Here is an 18,671-nt window from a genome sequence, read left to right on the forward strand (position 1 = left end):
CAGGGTGACGCTTTACCTTGAAAACCTGCCGCTCTGGGGCAGGTAAGTCAACACGGGCTACTGGTGGCTCAGCACCGTCACCTGCTAGCTCCAGCCCTGTAATACAGCGTTCCTCCGCTGAAGCTGGAGATGCGCTGTCCTCCTGGCATTCTGTCACACCCGGGCTGTCCGAAATATTGTGATGATGTGGGGGGATTGCATGTTGTAGGGTGTTTTTCTTTTGCATGTTTGTGGTGCTACCTGTTTGTTGCATGCTTTCTATGGACACACCCCCCTTGTAACATAGCGCGCCGATCCACCGCACCTGCTCCTCATCAGGAGGGACTTATAAAAGTCCTGAGGAGGAAAGCCAAAGGCAGTCGCACACCGACAGCAGGCGCATGCACGCGGGGCGCGAGTGGGACGCCGGGACCGCCAGACGTCGGGACCGCCAGACGTCGGGAAGACTCGCTGTGATCGGGACACACACTCTGAGGGCGCTGGGCGCTGGGACCATCAGTCTGCAGAGCGATCGACACGCAAGGGCAGGGCAGGGACCCTGCCTGTGTGTAAGTAGCCGAACGGGCTTCAGCAGACTGGTGGAAATAGGTGGGAGGGCTAGTGGCAGCCTGCATCAGGAATTGCTTTTCGTGCTGCCGCTTGCCTGTTTCCACAGATTCCAGCGTGTCCAGGAGAGCCAGCTGGAGGTGACGCGGAGGAGTGCCGGTCACAAACCCCAGAGGCGGAACGGAGCCCGCCCCCCAGGTCTTTGTGTGTATGACTGGAGGGATCCTCGGAACAGCGTCGGGGGAAGAGAGACGTCTCCTGGTTTGGGATCAGTGATTCCCCCCTTTGAGCTGCATTTTTAAACCAGTTTTAACTGTTCTTTGGACTTTTAGGTCTCTTTTATCCTTTTTAACTGTTCCTGGGATTTTTATCGTGTTTTACTGTTTTAATCCGTGCCTAGAATTTTTAGACGCATTTTATGCTTGTTTTAAGTGTCTTTTAACTGGAACTTTTTGGCCATTCATATGTTTTTTTCCATCGGAATAAATTGTCATTGTGGCCAAGAATTTGGGTCCTCTTTGGTGGTGTGCGTGCGCTCTCCCCAGATCATTCCTCTAGCCCTTCAATACCCTCATTCAATTTTTTGTTGTTTACCCCATCTTTCAACCCTCCAGGCCTTACAATATGATCCAGCCCCGAACTACCTGAAGCTGGGGGGTCAGCGTCCGTGTCCGCCTCATCCCCATCTTCCTCGCTGTCGTATTCATTATCGAACTCCTCCTCCTCCTCCTCGTGAACAACCTCCCCGCCGCGGTTCTCCTCTCTATCGGAGCTTTCCTCCTCCTGGGAGCTGTCCAGTGCTGAAATTCAGGAAGGTGGCGCCCGTGCTGCCGGTCTGGGAGCAGAGGGTGAAGTTATCCCCACAATCTGAGGGAGAAATTCCTCACGCGCCACGAAGGGGTGGCGGCGGGTCGCCGTTCGCGGTCCACGCTGCTTCTCGGCTGCTGGAACTGCATCTGGAGGCCAAGCTGGTCTCATGTCCGTCATAGTTCCAACTGATCGGTTTGTGGCCTCGTAACATTCAGCTTGAATGCTCATGGAGACCCGCTCAGGTTGACGGGTCCTCTTTTTTCTTCCTCCTGATGTGCGCGGCCCCCGGCGGCTATCAGACCCTGCCGGGGGTTGTGTCCTAGCCGCTGGACTTCGCCGCTCCGAGTCTGATCTGCAGGTGATGATCAGGGCCTCTGCCTGATCGAGAACATCCTGCGTGATCCGAGGTAGATTTCTGCAAGCCCATCGTGTCGCCACGATGAAGGCTTCCCTCCAATCTCGGGTTAAATCACCGGGGAGATCCTGTAAAAGTTTCTCCAGCCTCTTTTGGTAGTGATCCTGGAGGATCTGCAGTGTGTTCTGTCCCCAGTTTTTTGCGTTGCCCTCAATGAGGTCTAACACATCATCCGTGGGATCAGCGGGTTTAATCAGTGAGGTTAATGAGTCCACTATGCGAGCGATCATCAGAGGTTCTGGTCTGTCCGGCGTGATGGTCACGTTTTGTAAGTGATGCACCATCTTAATTACAGCATGTAATTTGCGGATAAGCTGTCCAAGTCTTTCATCTGCAGGTCGCCGGAGGTCCTGCCTAACATCTGCTGGGGGTCCAAATCTTGTCGCTCGTCTGGTAGGTGAGCCCCGGACCGCTGCTGCATAAGAGCGGGGCTGTGGAAAATAAGGCCGGGACCCGTCGTACATAGGAGGCGCAGGCCAGTTAGGATTTGAAGGTGAAGCCCTACTCCAGCCAAAATTTGGGAACCTTGGCGCCCTCTTCCAGCCGGAGACGGGAAATGCACGGTCCATCCTATGGTCCGGTCGGCCCCGGTAATTAAAGCTGAGCGCACGGGGATTTCTGTAGTGTCTCCTCCCGTAGCGCACCGTGGTCCAAGCACCTCCATCCTCCTCTCCGTCGTAGAAGTGCATGGCAGGTGTTACGGTTTTTCCACCAGGCAAGAATGTAATCAAAAATAGAAAAACTTGCAAACTTTGAAAAAAGAAAAAAGCGGGACAACCACTTAAATGAGTGTTTTTATTCACAAAAATGTAAAAAAAATAAATAAATAAACAATACAAAATTAGAATAAAGTGTGCTCGCTACGCGTTTCGGCAAATTCTGCCTTCATCAGGCTCTATGCACACCACAACAGCTACAACTTGGCTGGACAGGTGTAAAAGTGAAGTGAGAGACAAAAGGTGGCTGTTTTATTCACACTGTCTTACCAAGGAGCACGCGTCGGCCTCATGGGCCCTGTGCGTTCTAAGCCCCTCCCCTGCATGCATACTGCTAACCAGGCAAAAAGACACGTGAAACAAAACCTTTTCCTTCCAACCATGTTATTGCTTTATGTTTAAGATTATTTAAATTTCTAATAACTGATTAAGGGTTGGGATTAGGGTTCAGATTAAACTAAAGGTTAGGGTTAGAAACAGGACCAGGGGTAGGGTTAAAGTAATAATAATAATCATCATAAAACAGTAATAAGAACCATAAGAACAATAGCCATAATAACAGTAACAATGATAACAAAATCTCTCACACTGTTCACCATAAAGAAAAACCCTGGGTCATGAGAAAATGCTCCACCAGTGGGTTATGCACCTATCCATTATGAGCAATATTATATTTATGTTGTCACTTTCTTGTGCTAACAAAAGTTTCGGTTTGTCCCACCAAATGTTAATCCCGCAAAGAACAGGAAACATGATTAATACAGTCTTGTGTTTTGGGTCTGTATTTTTTTAAAAAGTTATCTATGGAAATAAAAGTTAAACCGTTTTTGAGGAGGTCACCTTGTTGTTCTGTCAGGGCATCACTTTTCAGTCAAAACCATGATATTGTGGGGCCATAAAGGGCTGTCCCCTTACACACTCTACCCTGAATGGACTTAGTGGGTATTCCACTTTAAAAAATACCTCCAATGTTCCAACATTGCTCTGGCCGTGTCCTCGGTCCAGTGAATTGCATCTTTTTCTGTTGCAAAATGCGAGTCCTCCAGCAGGGGGATGTGTCTCATTTTTTTTTTTAATATGCTGATTTAGTAGTTTCATGTTGTTCTGCTCCATTGCAGATAAGTTACCAGAAAAATTAACCAAGGGAACCCAGATGACAGCAGATGGAAATCTGTGTTTAGCCATCTTCAGAGCCCACTGGAGCTGTTTAACTGCAGTTTCTTTAATGTTCTGACCTTTGGCGTTAATGCCGGCTGCAATGACCACATTCTGAACCACCAAATCCCACGGAACGTGGGCTATCTCAAATAAAGCCTGCATGTGGCGAAAATTAGCACCTGGATAACTCTCAATCTGTAGATCTGGGATGGAATATTCAGGGATTCTGGATAAATTTGAGTCACCAACAATAAGACACCTTTTCTCCACTTCCAGAAACCAGTCAATCAATTCTCTGTTTGTTTCAGGGTGACGCTTTACCTTGAAAACCTGCCGCTCTGGGGCAGGTAAGTCAACACGGGCTACTGGTGGCTCAGCACCGTCACCTGCTAGCTCCAGCCCTGTAATACAGCGTTCCTCCGCTGAAGCTGGAGATGCGCTGTCCTCCTGGCATTCTGTCACACCCGGCCTGTCCGAAATATTGTGATGATGTGGGGGGATTGCATGTTGTAGGGTGTTTTTCTTTTGCATGTTTGTGGTGCTACCTGTTTGTTGCATGCTTTCTATGGACACACCCCCCTTGTAACATAGCGCGCCGATCCACCGCACCTGCTCCTCATCAGGAGGGACTTATAAAAGTCCTGAGGAGGAAAGCCAAAGGCAGTCGCACACCGACAGCAGGCGCATGCACGCGGGGCGCGAGTGGGACGCCGGGACCGCCAGACGTCGGGACCGCCAGACGTCGGGAAGACTCGCTGTGATCGGGACACACACTCTGAGAGCGCTGGGCGCTGGGACCATCAGTCTGCAGAGCGATCGACACGCAAGGGCAGGGCAGGGACCCTGCCTGTGTGTAAGTAGCCGAACGGGCTTCAGCAGACTGGTGGAAATAGGTGGGAGGGCTAGTGGCAGCCTGCATCAGGAATTGCTTTTCGTGCTGCCGCTTGCCTGTTTCCACAGATTCCAGCGTGTCCAGGAGAGCCAGCTGGAGGTGACGCGGAGGAGTGCCGGTCACAAACCCCAGAGGCGGAACGGAGCCCGCCCCCCAGGTCTTTGTGTGTATGACTGGAGGGATCCTCGGAACAGCGTCGGGGAAGAGAGACGTCTCCTGGTTTGGGATCAGTGATTCCCCCCTTTGAGCTGCATTTTTAAAGCAGTTTTAACTGTTCTTTGGACTTTTAGGTCTCTTTCATCCTTTTTAACTGTTCCTGGGATTTTTATCGTGTTTTACTGTTTTAATCCGTGCCTAGAATTTTTAGACGCATTTTATGCTTGTTTTAAGTGTCTTTTAACTGGAACTTTTTGGCCATTCATATGTTTTTTCCATCGGAATAAATTGTCATTGTGGCCAAGAATTTGGGTCCTCTTTGGTGGTGTGCGTGCGCTCTCCCCAGATCATTCCTCTAGCCCTTCAATACCCTCATTCAATTTTTTGTTGTTTACCCCATCTTTCAACCCTCCAGGCCTTACAATATGATCCAGCCCCGAACTACCTGAAGCTGGGGGGTCAGCGTCCGTGTCCGCCTCATCCCCATCTTCCTCGCTGTCGTATTCATTATCGAACTCCTCCTCCTCCTCGTGAAGAACCTCCCCGCCGCGGTTCTCCTCTCTATCGGAGCTTTCCTCCTCCTGGGAGCTGTCCAGTGCTGAAATTCGGGAAGGTGGCGCCCGTGCTGCCGGTCTGGGAGCAGAGGGTGAAGTTATCCCCACAATCTGAGGGAGAAATTCCTCACGCGCCACGAAGGGGTTGCGGCGGGTCGCCGTTCGCGGTCCACGCTGCTTCTCGGCAGCGGCTGCTGGAACTGCATCTGGAGGCCAAGCTGGTCTCATGTCCGTCATAGTTCCAACTGATCGGTTTGTGGCCTCGTAACATTCAGCTTGAATGCTCATGGAGACCCGCTCAGGTTGACGGGTCCTCTTTTTTCTTCCTCCTGATGTGCGCGGCCCCCGGCGGCTATCAGACCCTGCCGGGGGTGGTGTCCTAGCCGCTGGACTTCGCCGCTCCGAGTCTGATCTGCAGGTGATGATCAGGGCCTCTGCCTGATCGAGAACATCCTGCGTGATCCGAGGTAGATTTCTGCAAGCCCATCGTGTCGCCACGATGAAGGCTTCCCTCCAATCTCGGGTTAAATCACCGGGGAGATCCTGTAAAAGTTTCTCCAGCCTCTTTTGGTAGTGATCCTGGAGGATCTGCAGTGTGTTCTGTCCCCAGTTTTTTGCGTTGCCCTCAATGAGGTCTAACACATCATCCGTGGGATCAGCGGGTTTAATCAGTGAGGTTAATGAGTCCACTATGCGAGCGATCATCAGAGGTTCTGGTCTGTCCGGCGTGATGGTCACGTTTTGTAAGTGATGCACCATCTTAATTACAGCATGTAATTTGCGGATAAGCTGTCCAAGTCTTTCATCTGCAGGTCACCGGAGGTCCTGCCTAACATCTGCTGGGGGTCCAAATCTTGTCGCTCGTCTGGTAGGTGAGCCCCGGACCGCTGCTGCATAAGAGCGGGGCTGTGGAAAATAAGGCCGGGACCCGTCGTACATAGGAGGCGCAGGCCAGTTAGGATTTGAAGGTGAAGCCCTACTCCAGCCAAAATTTGGGAACCTTGGCGCCCTCTTCCAGCCGGAGACGGGAAATGCACGGTCCATCCTATGGTCCGGTCGGCCCCGGTAATTAAAGCTGAGCGCACGGGGATTTCTGTAGTGTCTCCTCCCGTAGCGCACCGTGGTCCAAGCACCTCCATCCTCCTCTCCGTCGTAGAAGTGCATGGCAGGTGTTACGGTTTTCCACCAGGCAAGAATGTAATCAAAAATAGAAAAACTTGCAAACTTTGAAAAAAGAAAAAAGCGGGACAACCACTTAAATGAGTGTTTTTATTCACAAAAATGTAAAAAAATAAATAAATAAACAATACAAAATTAGAATAAAGTGTGCTCGCTACGCGTTTCGGCAAATTCTGCCTTCATCAGGCTCTATGCACACCACAACAGCTACAACTTGGCTGGACAGGCGTAAAAGTGAAGTGAGAGACAAAAGGTGGCTGTTTTATTCACACTGTCTTACCAAGGAGCACGCGTCGGCCTCATGGGCCCTGCGTGTCCTGAGCCATGGGCCCTGTGCGTTCTAAGCCCCTCCCCTGCATGCATACTGCTAACCAGGCAAAAAGACACGTGAAACAAAACCTTTTCCTTCCAACCATGTTATTGCTTTATGTTTAAGATTATTTAAATTTCTAATAACTGATTAAGGGTTGGGATTAGGGTTCAGATTAAACTAAAGGTTAGGGTTAGAAACAGGACCAGGGGTAGGGTTAAAGTAATAATAATAATCATCATAAAACAGTAATAAGAACCATAAGAACAATAGCCATAATAACAGTAACAATGATAACAAAATCTCTCACACTGTTCACCATAAAGAAAAACCCTGGGTCATGAGAAAATGCTCCACCAGTGGGTTATGCACCTATCCATTATGAGCAATTTTATATTTATGTTGTCACTTTCTTGTGCTAACAAAAGTTTCGGTTTGTCTCACCAAATGTTAATCCCACAAAGAACAGGAAACATGATTAATACAGTCTTGTGTTTTGGGTCTGTATTTTTTTAAAAAGTTATCTATGGAAATAAAAGTTAAACCGTTTTTGAGGAGGTCACCTTTTTGTTCTGTCAGGGCATCACTTTTCAGTCAAAACCATGATATTGTGGGGCCATAAAGGGCTGTCCCCTTACACACTCTACCCTGAATGGACTTAGTGGGTATTCCACTTTAAAAAAATACCTCCAATGTTCCAACATTGCTCTGGCCGTGTCCTCGGTCCAGTGAATTGCATCTTTTTCTGTTGCAAAATGCGAGTCCTCCAGCAGGGGGATGTGTCTCATATTTTTTTTTTAATATGCTGATTTAGTAGTTTCATGTTGTTCTGCTCCATTGCAGATAAGTTACCAGAAAAATTAACCAAGGGAACCCAGATGGCAGCAGATGGAAATCTGTGTTTAGCCATCTTCAGAGCCCGCTGGAGCTGTTTAACTGCAGTTTCTTTAATGTTCTGACCTTTGGCGTTAATGCCGGCTGCAATGACCACATTCTGAACCACCAAATCCCACGGAACGTGGGCTATCTCAAATAAAGCCTGCATGTGGCGAAAATTAGCACCTGGACACCTCTCAATCTGTAGATCTGGGATGGAATATTCAGGGATTCTGGATAAATTTGAGTCACCAACAATAAGACACCTTTTCTCCACTTCCAGAAACCAGTCAATCAATTCTCTGTTTGTTTCAGGGTGACGCTTTACCTTGAAAACCTGCCGCTCTGGGGCAGGTAAGTCAACACGGGCTACTGGTGGCTCAGCACCGTCACCTGCTAGCTCCAGCCCTGTAATACAGCGTTCCTCCGCTGAAGCTGGAGATGCGCTGTCCTCCTGGCATTCTGTCACACCCGGGCTGTCCGAAATATTGTGATGATGTGGGGGGATTGCATGTTGTAGGGTGTTTTTCTTTTGCATGTTTGTGGTGCTACCTGTTTGTTGCATGCTTTCTATGGACACACCCCCCTTGTAACATAGCGCGCCGATCCACCGCACCTGCTCCTCATCAGGAGGGACTTATAAAAGTCCTGAGGAGGAAAGCCAAAGGCAGTCGCACACCGACAGCAGGCGCATGCACGCGGGGCGCGAGTGGGACGCCGGGACCGCCAGACGTCGGGAAGACTCGCTGTGATCGGGACACACACTCTGAGAGCGCTGGGCGCTGGGACCATCAGTCTGCAGAGCGATCGACACGCAAGGGCAGGGCAGGGACCCTGCCTGTGTGTAAGTAGCCGAACGGGCTTCAGCAGACTGGTGGAAATAGGTGGGAGGGCTAGTGGCAGCCTGCATCAGGAATTGCTTTTCGTGCTGCCGCTTGCCTGTTTCCACAGATTCCAGCGTGTCCAGGAGAGCCAGCTGGAGGTGACGCGGAGGAGTGCCGGTCACAAACCCCAGAGGCGGAACGGAGCCCGCCCCCCAGGTCTTTGTGTGTATGACTGGAGGGATCCTCGGAACAGCGTCGGGGGAAGAGAGACGTCTCCTGGTTTGGGATCAGTGATTCCCCCCTTTGAGCTGCATTTTTAAACCAGTTTTAACTGTTCTTTGGACTTTTAGGTCTCTTTTATCCTTTTTAACTGTTCCTGGGATTTTTATCGTGTTTTACTGTTTTAATCCGTGCCTAGAATTTTTAGACGCATTTTATGCTTGTTTTAAGTGTCTTTTAACTGGAACTTTTTGGCCATTCATATGTTTTTTCCATCGGAATAAATTGTCATTGTGGCCAAGAATTTGGGTCCTCTTTGGTGGTGTGCGTGCGCTCTCCCCAGATCATTCCTCTAGCCCTTCAATACCCTCATTCAATTTTTTGTTGTTTACCCCATCTTTCAACCCTCCAGGCCTTACAATATGATCCAGCCCCGAACTACCTGAAGCTGGGGGGTCAGCGTCCGTGTCCGCCTCATCCCCATCTTCCTCGCTGTCGTATTCATTATCGAACTCCTCCTCCTCCTCGTGAAGAACCTCCCCGCCGCGGTTCTCCTCTCTATCGGAGCTTTCCTCCTCCTGGGAGCTGTCCAGTGCTGAAATTCGGGAAGGTGGCGCCCGTGCTGCCGGTCTGGGAGCAGAGGGTGAAGTTATCCCCACAATCTGAGGGAGAAATTCCTCACGCGCCACGAAGGGGTGGCGGCGGGTCGCCGTTCTCGGTCCACGCTGCTTCTCGGCAGCGGCTGCTGGAACTGCATCTGGAGGCCAAGCTGGTCTCATGTCCGTCATAGTTCCAACTGATCGGTTTGTGGCCTCGTAACATTCAGCTTGAATGCTCATGGAGACCCGCTCAGGTTGACGGGTCCTCTTTTTTCTTCCTCCTGATGTGCGCGGCCCCCGGCGGCTATCAGACCCTGCCGGGGGGTGGTGTCGTAGCCGCTGGACTTCGCCGCTCCGAGTCTGATCTGCAGGTGATGATCAGGGCCTCTGCCTGATCGAGAACATCCTGCGTGATCCGAGGTAGATTTCTGCAAGCCCATCGTGTCGCCACGATGAAGGCTTCCCTCCAATCTCGGGTTAAATCACCGGGGAGATCCTGTAAAAGTTTTTAAGCTGTCCAAGTCTTTCATCTGCAGGTCGCCGGAGGTCCTGCCTAACATCTGCTGGGGGTCCAAATCTTGTCGCTCGTCTGGTAGGTGAGCCCCGGACCGCTGCTGCATAAGAGCGGGGCTGTGGAAAATAAGGCCGGGACCCGTCGTACATAGGAGGCGCAGGCCAGTTAGGATTTGAAGGTGAAGCCCTACTCCAGCCAAAATTTGGGAACCTTGGCGCCCTCTTCCAGCCGGAGACGGGAAATGCACGGTCCATCCTATGGTCCGGTCGGCCCCGGTAATTAAAGCTGAGCGCACGGGGATTTCTGTAGTGTCTCCTCCCGTAGCGCACCGTGGTCCAAGCACCTCCATCCTCCTCTCCGTCGTAGAAGTGCATGGCAGGTGTTACGGTTTTCCACCAGGCAAGAATGTAATCAAAAATAGAAAAACTTGCAAACTTTGAAAAAAGAAAAAAAGAAAAAAGCGGGACAACCACTTAAATGAGTGTTTTTATTCACAAAAATGTAAAAAAAATAAATAAATAAACAATACAAAATTAGAATAAAGTGTGCTCGCTACGTGTTTCGGCAAATTCTGCCTTCATCAGGCTCTATGCACACCACAACAGCTACAACTTGGCTGGACAGGCGTAAAAGTGAAGTGAGAGACAAAAGGTGGCTGTTTTATTCACACTGTCTTACCAAGGAGCACGCGTCGGCCTCATGGGCCCTGCGTGTCCTGAGCCATGGGCCCTGTGCGTTCTAAGCCCCTCCCCTGCATGCATACTGCTAACCAGGCAAAAAGACACGTGAAACAAAACCTTTTCCTTCCAACCATGTTATTGCTTTATGTTTAAGATTATTTAAATGTCTAATAACTGATTAAGGGTTGGGATTAGGGTTCAGATTAAACTAAAGGTTAGGGTTAGAAACAGGACCAGGGGTAGGGTTAAAGTAATAATAATAATCATCATAAAACAGTAATAAGAACCATAAGAACAATAGCCATAATAACAGTAACAATGATAACAAAATCTCTCACACTGTTCACCATAAAGAAAAACCCTGGGTCATGAGAAAATGCTCCACCAGTGGGTTATGCACCTATCCATTATGAGCAATATTATATTTATGTTGTCACTTTCTTGTGCTAACAAAAGTTTCGGTTTGTCCCACCAAATGTTAATCCCGCAAAGAACAGGAAACATGATTAATACAGTCTTGTGTTTTGGGTCTGTATTTTTTTAAAAAGTTATCTATGGAAATAAAAGTTAAACCGTTTTTGAGGAGGTCACCTTGTTGTTCTGTCAGGGCATCACTTTTCAGTCAAAACCATGATATTGTGGGGCCATAAAGGGCTGTCCCCTTACACACTCTACCCTGAATGGACTTAGTGGGTATTCCACTTTAAAAAATACCTCCAATGTTCCAACATTGCTCTGGCCGTGTCCTCGGTCCAGTGAATTGCATCTTTTTCTGTTGCAAAATGCGAGTCCTCCAGCAGGGGGATGTGTCTCATATTTCTTTTTTAATATGCTGATTTAGTAGTTTCATGTTGTTCTGCTCCATTGCAGATAAGTTACCAGAAAAATTAACCAAGGGAACCCAGATGACAGCAGATGGAAATCTGTGTTTAGCCATCTTCAGAGCCCGCTGGAGCTGTTTAACTGCAGTTTCTTTAATGTTCTGACCTTTGGCGTTAATGCCGGCTGCAATGACCACATTCTGAACCACCAAATCCCACGGAACGTGGGCTATCTCAAATAAAGCCTGCATGTGGCGAAAATTAGCACCTGGACAACTCTCAATCTGTAGATCTGGGATGGAATATTCAGGGATTCTGGATAAATTTGAGTCACCAACAATAAGACACCTTTTCTCCACTTCCAGAAACCAGTCAATCAATTCTCTGTTTGTTTCAGGGTGACGCTTTGCCTTGAAAACCTGCCGCTCTGGGGCAGGTAAGTCAACACGGGCTACTGGTGGCTCAGCACCGTCACCTGCTAGCTCCAGCCCTGTAATACAGCGTTCCTCCGCTGAAGCTGGAGATGCGCTGTCCTCCTGGCATTCTGTCACACCCGGGCTGTCCGAAATATTGTGATGATGTGGGGGGATTGCATGTTGTAGGGTGTTTTTCTTTTGCATGTTTGTGGTGCTACCTGTTTGTTGCATGCTTTCTATGGACACACCCCCCTTGTAACATAGCGCGCCGATCCACCGCACCTGCTCCTCATCAGGAGGGACTTATAAAAGTCCTGAGGAGGAAAGCCAAAGGCAGTCGCACACCGACAGCAGGCGCATGCACGCGGGGCGCGAGTGGGACGCCGGGACCGCCAGACGTCGGGACCGCCAGACGTCGGGAAGACTCGCTGTGATCGGGACACACACTCTGAGAGCGCTGGGCGCTGGGACCATCAGTCTGCAGAGCGATCGACACGCAAGGGCAGGGCAGGGACCCTGCCTGTGTGTAAGTAGCCGAACGGGCTTCAGCAGACTGGTGGAAATAGGTGGGAGGGCTAGTGGCAGCCTGCATCAGGAATTGCTTTTCGTGCTGCCGCTTGCCTGTTTCCACAGATTCCAGCGTGTCCAGGAGAGCCAGCTGGAGGTGACGCGGAGGAGTGCCGGTCACAAACCCCAGAGGCGGAACGGAGCCCGCCCCCCAGGTCTTTGTGTGTATGACTGGAGGGATCCTCGGAACAGCGTCGGGGGAAGAGAGACGTCTCCTGGTTTGGGATCAGTGATTCCCCCCTTTGAGCTGCATTTTTAAACCAGTTTTAACTGTTCTTTGGACTTTTAGGTCTCTTTTATCCTTTTTAACTGTTCCTGGGATTTTTATCGTGTTTTACTGTTTTAATCCGTGCCTAGAATTTTTAGACGCATTTTATGCTTGTTTTAAGTGTCTTTTAACTGGAACTTTTTGGCCATTCATATGTTTTTTCCATCGGAATAAATTGTCATTGTGGCCAAGAATTTGGGTCCTCTTTGGTGGTGTGCGTGCGCTCTCCCCAGATCATTCCTCTAGCCCTTCAATACCCTCATTCAATTTTTTGTTGTTTACCCCATCTTTCAACCCTCCAGGCCTTACAATATGATCCAGCCCCGAACTACCTGAAGCTGGGGGGTCAGCGTCCGTGTCCGCCTCATCCCCATCTTCCTCGCTGTCGTATTCATTATCGAACTCCTCCTCCTCCTCCTCCTCGTGAAGAACCTCCCTGCCGCGGTTCTCCTCTCTATCGGAGCTTTCCTCCTCCTGGGAGCTGTCCAGTGCTGAAATTCGGGAAGGTGGCGCCCGTGCTGCCGGTCTGGGAGCAGAGGGTGAAGTTATCCCCACAATCTGAGGGAGAAATTCCTCACGCGCCACGAAGGGGTTGCGGCGGGTCGCCGTTCGCGGTCCACGCTGCTTCTCGGCAGCGGCTGCTGGAACTGCATCTGGAGGCCAAGCTGGTCTCATGTCCGTCATAGTTCCAACTGATCGGTTTGTGGCCTCGTAACATTCAGCTTGAATGCTCATGGAGACCCGCTCAGGTTGACGGGTCCTCTTTTTTCTTCCTCCTGATGTGCGCGGCCCCCGGCGGCTATCAGACCCTGCCGGGGGGTGGTGTCGTAGCCGCTGGACTTCGCCGCTCCGAGTCTGATCTGCAGGTGATGATCAGGGCCTCTGCCTGATCGAGAACATCCTGCGTGATCCGAGGTAGATTTCTGCAAGCCCATCGTGTCGCCACGATGAAGGCTTCCCTCCAATCTCGGGTTAAATCACCGGGGAGATCCTGTAAAAGTTTCTCCAGCCTCTTTTGGTAGTGATCCTGGAGGATCTGCAGTGTGTTCTGTCCCCAGTTTTTTGCGTTGCCCTCAATGAGGTCTAACACATCATCCGTGGGATCAGCGGGTTTAATCAGTGAGGTTAATGAGTCCACTATGCGAGCGATCATCAGAGGTTCTGGTCTGTCCGGCGTGATGGTCACGTTTTGTAAGTGATGCACCATCTTAATTACAGCATGTAATTTGCGGATAAGCTGTCCAAGTCTTTCATCTGCAGGTCGCCGGAGGTCCTGCCTAACATCTGCTGGGGGTCCAAATCTTGTCGCTCGTCTGGTAGGTGAGCCCCGGACCGCTGCTGCATAAGAGCGGGGCTGTGGATAATAAGGCCGGGACCCGTCGTACATAGGAGGCGCAGGCCAGTTAGGATTTGAAGGTGAAGCCCTACTCCAGCCAAAATTTGGGAACCTTGGCGCCCTCTTCCAGCCGGAGACGGGAAATGCACGGTCCATCCTATGGTCCGGTCGGCCCCGGTAATTAAAGCTGAGCGCACGGGGATTTCTGTAGTGTCTCCTCCCGTAGCGCGCCGTGGTCCAAGCACCTCCATCCTCCTCTCCGTCGTAGAAGTGCATGGCAGGTGTTACGGTTTTCCACCAGGCAAGAATGTAATCAAAAATAGAAAAACTTGCAAACATTGAAAAAAGAAAAAAAGAAAAAAGCGGGACAACGACTTAAATGAGTGTTTTTATTCACAAAAATGTAAAAAAATAAATAAATAAACAATACAAAATTAGAATAAAGTGTGCTCGCTACGCGTTTCGGCAAATTCTGCCTTCATCAGGCTCTATGCACACCACAACAGCTACAACTTGGCTGGACAGGCGTAAAAGTGAAGTGAGAGACAAAAGGTGGCTGTTTTATTCACACTGTCTTACCAAGGAGCACGCGTCGGCCTCATGGGCCCTGCGTGTCCTGAGCCATGGGCCCTGTGCGTTCTAAGCCCCTCCCCTGCATGCATACTGCTAACCAGGCAAAAAGACACGTGAAACAAAACCTTTTCCTTCCAACCATGTTATTGCTTTATGTTTAAGATTATTTAAATGTCTAATAACTGATTAAGGGTTGGGATTAGGGTTCAGATTAAACTAAAGGTTAGGGTTAGAAACAGGACCAGGGGTAGGGTTAAAGTAATAATAATAATCATCATAAAACAGTAATAAGAACCATAAGAACAATAGCCATAATAACAGTAACAATGATAACAAAATCTCTCACACTGTTCACCATAAAGACAAACCCTGGGTCATGAGAAAATGCTCCACCAGTGGGTTATGCACCTATCCATTATGAGCAATATTATATTTATGTTGTCACTTTCTTGTGCTAACAAAAGTTTCGGTTTGTCCCACCAAATGTTAATCCCACAAAGAACAGGAAACGTGATTAATACAGTCTTGTGTTTTTGGGTCTGATTTTTTTAAAAAGTTATCTATGGAAATAAAAGTTAAACCGTTTTTGAGGAGGTCACCTTGTTGTTCTGTCAGGGCATCACTTTTCAGTCAAAACCATGATATTGTGGGGCCATAAAGGGCTGTCCCCTTACACACTCTACCCTGAATGGACTTAGTGGGTATTCCACTTTAAAAAATACCTCCAATGTTCCAACATTGCTCTGGCCGTGTCCTCGGTCCAGTGAATTGCATCTTTTTCTGTTGCAAAATGCGAGTCCTCCAGCAGGGGGATGTGTCTCATATTTTTTTTAATATGCTGATTTAGTAGTTTCATGTTGTTCTGCTCCATTGCAGATAAGTTACCAGAAAAATTAACCAAGGGAACCCAGATGACAGCAGATGGAAATCTGTGTTTAGCCATCTTCAGAGCCCGCTGGAGCTGTTTAACTGCAGTTTCTTTAATGTTCTGACCTTTGGCGTTAATGCCGGCTGCAATGACCACATTCTGAACCACCAAATCCCACGGAACGTGGGCTATCTCAAATAAAGCCTGCATGTGGCGAAAATTAGCACCTGGACACCTCTCAATCTGTAGATCTGGGATGGAATATTCAGGGATTCTGGATAAATTTGAGTCACCAACAATAAGACACCTTTTCTCCACTTCCAGAAACCAGTCAATCAATTCTCTGTTTGTTTCAGGGTGACGCTTTACCTTGAAAACCTGCCGCTCTGGGGCAGGTAAGTCAACACGGGCTACTGGTGGCTCAGCACCGTCACCTGCTAGCTCCAGCCCTGTAATACAGCGTTCCTCCGCTGAAGCTGGAGATGCGCTGTCCTCCTGGCATTCTGTCACACCCGGGCTGTCCGAAATATTGTGATGATGTGGGGGGATTGCATGTTGTAGGGTGTTTTTCTTTTGCATGTTTGTGGTGCTACCTGTTTGTTGCATGCTTTCTATGGACACACCCCCCTTGTAACATAGCGCGCCGATCCACCGCACCTGCTCCTCATCAGGAGGGACTTATAAAAGTCCTGAGGAGGAAAGCCAAAGGCAGTCGCACACCGACAGCAGGCGCATGCACGCGGGGCGCGAGTGGGACGCCGGGACCGCCAGACGTCGGGACCGCCAGACGTCGGGAAGACTCGCTGTGATCGGGACACACACTCTGAGAGCGCTGGGCGCTGGGACCATCAGTCTGCACAGCGATCGACACGCAAGGGCAGGGCAGGGACCCTGCCTGTGTGTAAGTAGCCGAACGGGCTTCAGCAGACTGGTGGAAATAGGTGGGAGGGCTAGTGGCAGCCTGCATCAGGAATTGCTTTTCGTGCTGCCGCTTGCCTGTTTCCACAGATTCCAGCGTGTCCAGGAGAGCCAGCTGGAGGTGACGCGGAGGAGTGCCGGTCACAAACCCCAGAGGCGGAACGGAGCCCGCCCCCCAGGTCTTTGTGTGTATGACTGGAGGGATCCTCGGAACAGCGTCGGGGGAAGAGAGACGTCTCCTGGTTTGGGATCAGTGATTCCCCCCTTTGAGCTGCATTTTTAAACCAGTTTAAAACTGTTCTTTGGACTTTTAGGTCTCTTTTATCCTTTTTCAACTGTTCCTGGGATTTTTATCGTGTTTTACTGTTTTAATCCGCGCCTAGAATTTTTAGACGCATTTTATGCTTGTTTTAAGTGTCTTTTAACTGGAACTTTTTGGCCATTCATATGTTTTTTCCATCGGAATAAATTGTCATTGTGGCCAAGAATTTGGGTCCTCTTTGGTGGTGTGCGTGCGCTCTCCCCAGATCATTCCTCTAGCCCTTCAATACCCTCATTCAATTTTTTGTTGTTTACCCCATCTTTCAACCCTCCAGGCCTTACAATATGATCCAGCCCCGAACTACCTGAAGCTGGGGGGTCAGCGTCCGTGTCCGCCTCATCCCCATCTTCCTCGCTGTCGTATTCATTATCGAACTCCTCCTCCTCCTCCTCCTCGTGAAGAACCTCCCCGCCGCGGTTCTCCTCTCTATCGGAGCTTTCCTCCTCCTGGGAGCTGTCCAGTGCTGAAATTCGGGAAGGTGGCGCCCGTGCTGCCGGTCTGGGAGCAGAGGGTGAAGTTATCCCCACAATCTGAGGGAGAAATTCCTCACGCGCCACGAAGGGGTTGCGGCGGGTCGCCGTTCGCGGTCCACGCTGCTTCTCGGCAGCGGCTGCTGGAACTGCATCTGGAGGCCAAGCTGGTCTCATGTCCGTCATAGTTCCAACTGATCGGTTTGTGGCCTCGTAACATTCAGCTTGAATGCTCATGGAGACCCGCTCAGGTTGACGGGTCCTCTTTTTTCTTCCTCCTGATGTGCGCGGCCCCCGGCGGCTATCAGACCCTGCCGGGGGGTGGTGTCGTAGCCGCTGGACTTCGCCGCTCCGAGTCTGATCTGCAGGTGATGATCAGGGCCTCTGCCTGATCGAGAACATCCTGCGTGATCCGAGGTAGATTTCTGCAAGCCCATCGTGTCGCCACGATGAAGGCTTCCCTCCAATCTCGGGTTAAATCACCGGGGAGATCCTGTAAAAGTTTCTCCAGCCTCTTTTGGTAGTGATCCTGGAGGATCTGCAGTGTGTTCTGTCCCCAGTTTTTTGCGTTGCCCTCAATGAGGTCTAACACATCATCCGTGGGATCAGCGGGTTTAATCAGTGAGGTTAATGAGTCCACTATGCGAGCGATCATCAGAGGTTCTGGTCTGTCCGGCGTGATGGTCACGTTTTGTAAGTGATGCACCATCTTAATTACAGCATGTAATTTGCGGATAAGCTGTCCAAGTCTTTCATCTGCAGCTCGCCGGAGGTCCTGCCTAACATCTGCTGGGGGTCCAAATCTTGTCGCTCGTCTGGTAGGTGAGCCCCGGACCGCTGCTGCATAAGAGCGGGGCTGTGGAAAATAAGGCCGGGACCCGTCGTACATAGGAGGCGCAGGCCAGTTAGGATTTGAAGGTGAAGCCCTACTCCAGCCAAAATTTGGGAACCTTGGCGCCCTCTTCCAGCCGGAGACGGGAAATGCACGGTCCATCCTATGGTCCGGTCGGCCCCGGTAATTAAAGCTGAGCGCACGGGGATTTCTGTAGTGTCTCCTCCCGTAGCGCACCGTGGTCCAAGCACCTCCATCCTCCTCTCCGTCGTAGAAGTGCATGGCAGGTGTTACGGTTTTTCCACCAGGCAAGAATGTAATCAAACATAGAAAAACTTGCAAACTTTGAAAAAAGAAAAAAAGAAAAAAGCGGGACAACCACTTAAATGAGTGTTTTTATTCACAAAAATGTAAAAAAATAAATAAATAAACAATACAAAATTAGAATAAAGTGTGCTCGCTACGCGTTTCGGCAAATTCTGCCTTCATCAGGCTCTATGCACACCACAACAGCTACAACTTGGCTGGACAGGCGTAAAAGTGAAGTGAGAGACAAAAGGTGGCTGTTTTATTCACACTGTCTTACCAAGGAGCACGCGTCGGCCTCATGGGCCCTGCGTGTCCTGAGCCATGGGCCCTGTGCGTTCTAAGCCCCTCCCCTGCATGCATACTGCTAACCAGGCAAAAAGACACGTGAAACAAAACCTTTTCCTTCCAACCATGTTATTGCTTTATGTTTAAGATTATTTAAATTTCTAATAACTGATTAAGGGTTGGGATTAGGGTTCAGATTAAACTAAAGGTTAGGGTTAGAAACAGGACCAGGGGTAGG

This window comes from Oryzias latipes, chromosome 12, assembly GCF_053564925.1.
Source record: "Oryzias latipes strain Hd-rR chromosome 12, Olatipes_Hd-rR_3.1".
In the NCBI taxonomy this organism is placed as follows: Eukaryota; Metazoa; Chordata; class Actinopteri; order Beloniformes; family Adrianichthyidae; genus Oryzias; species Oryzias latipes.